Source organism: Cebus imitator, unplaced genomic scaffold (assembly GCF_001604975.1).
Source record: "Cebus imitator isolate Cc_AM_T3 unplaced genomic scaffold, Cebus_imitator-1.0 Scaffold435, whole genome shotgun sequence".
NCBI classification, from domain to species: domain Eukaryota; kingdom Metazoa; phylum Chordata; class Mammalia; order Primates; family Cebidae; genus Cebus; species Cebus imitator.
The window spans coordinates 982,465-983,395 of record NW_016107750.1 but is presented as its reverse complement, the minus strand read 5'-3'; the positions used below and the strand labels follow the sequence as shown (position 1 = coordinate 983,395).

Sequence of the window (931 nt, the reverse complement as noted above, 5' to 3'; positions counted from 1 at the left end):
GCCTCAGCCTCCTGAGTAGCTGGGACTACAGACACGCGCCACCATGCCCAGCTAATTTTTTGTAGTTTTAGTAGAGACGGGGTTTCACCATGTTGACCAGGATGGTTTCGATCTCTTGACCTCGTGATCCACCCGCCTCGGCCTCCCAAAGTGCTGGGATTACAGGCTTGAGCCACCGCGCCCGGCCTTAATCTTGTATTTTTAATAGAGGTGGGGTTTCACCATGTTGGTCAGGCTGGTCTTGAACTCACCTCAGGTGATCCACCCGCCTCAGCCTCCCAAAGTGCTGGGATTACAGGTGTGAGCCACCATGCCCATAAGGTTGAGTGTTTCTAATCTGAAAATCCAAAATTAGAAATGCTGTACAATCTGAAACTTTTTGAGCACCGACCTGATACTCAAAGGAAATGTTTACTGTAGTATTACGGATGTCAGATTTTTGGGTTAGAAATGCTCAACCATTAAGTACTATAAAATGCAAATATTCCCCCCAAAAAATCTGAAGGCGAGGTGCGTTGGCTCTTGCCTGTAATCCCAGCATTTTGGGAGGCCAAGTTGGACAGATCACCTGAGATCAGGAGTCCGAGACCAGCTTGACCATCATAGAGAAACCCCATCTCTACTAAAAACACAAAATTAGCAGGGCGTGGTGGTGCGTGCCAGTAATCCCAGCTGCTTGGGAGGCTGAGACAGGAGAATCACTTGAACCCTGGAGGCAGATGTTGGGGTGAGCCAAGATCGCATCATTGCACTCCGGCCTGCGCAACCAGAGGGAAACTTCATCTCAAAAAAAAAAAATCTGAAACACTTCTGGTCCTAAGCAGTCATTTTTCGAAAGGATACTCAACATGTAGTACATTCTTTATCATTCTTTTAAGTAGTTAATGTATTGTGGCATAGATCCTGAGATGGTATTATAGCAAATTGAATT

General features: G+C 46.2%; 1 protein-coding gene across 1 annotated transcript in view; it reads left to right on the top strand.

The window, feature by feature from the left end:
* Positions 1–931, top strand: part of XRCC6 (X-ray repair cross complementing 6) — a 28,068-nt gene that overhangs the window by 13,067 nt on the left and 14,070 nt on the right. The gene's annotated exons all lie outside the window — the stretch shown is intronic.